We start from the raw sequence: 749 nt of genomic DNA, 5'->3' as shown, positions 1-749 counted from the left end.
CTACAACTGGCCAGACCACCTATCTTTCCTTCGCTCTGGAAATATAGGACAGTCCACGAGGCAGCACATCATGTCTGGTCAATTCCCCTACTACTCTGTACACTAACATCTTCAAAAGAGAAGAGGAAGGTGCAGATGTGACGTTCAGGTTAGGTATTTGCAGTATTGAAGTTGTATTGTGCTCCCCTTGGAGCACTGTGCAAAGGCAAAACTCCTTTATTGGCATGATGTGTAGATGGTTGGTACTCTATTTGGGTGTGCAGGCTTACTTTTTTGTGTGCTCACTTGGCTAGGTCAGCATTAATGAGTGAAATGTATACAGTACCTTAGGAAAATACAGTGTGAGAAAAAGATGTTAACAGGAGCGCTCCCTAGAGTAATACCTTGAAAAAAAATGTAAATTAGTCTTCCCACCTTTTAAACCTCTTGGTTGATAAGAACATCGACTGGATGCAGTTGTCTCTCTTTTTGTAGCTTCTTGTTCTTCTGACACGGAGTACAGTATGTCTCAGGCTGGGGGATCTCTTTGCTGGACTTTGTTGTATGGTGGTGTACGTTCGTCCTGATTATGACCTCTGTTTTTGTAGCAGGAAGATGTCTTTCTTGTTTGGATGTTACTCCATGGGTTACCCAGCCTACTCATTCTTCAATGAATCAGTGACCATGTCCACAATTGATTACACAGGTATAATATAGATTTCATGATAGTTCTTTGGAATTAAAACAAATTATTTTTATGTATTTGTCTA

Source organism: Rhinoderma darwinii, assembly GCF_050947455.1.
Source record: "Rhinoderma darwinii isolate aRhiDar2 chromosome 11 unlocalized genomic scaffold, aRhiDar2.hap1 SUPER_11_unloc_19, whole genome shotgun sequence".
Lineage (NCBI taxonomy): Eukaryota > Metazoa > Chordata > Amphibia > Anura > Rhinodermatidae > Rhinoderma > Rhinoderma darwinii.
This window is presented reverse-complemented; position numbering follows the sequence as displayed.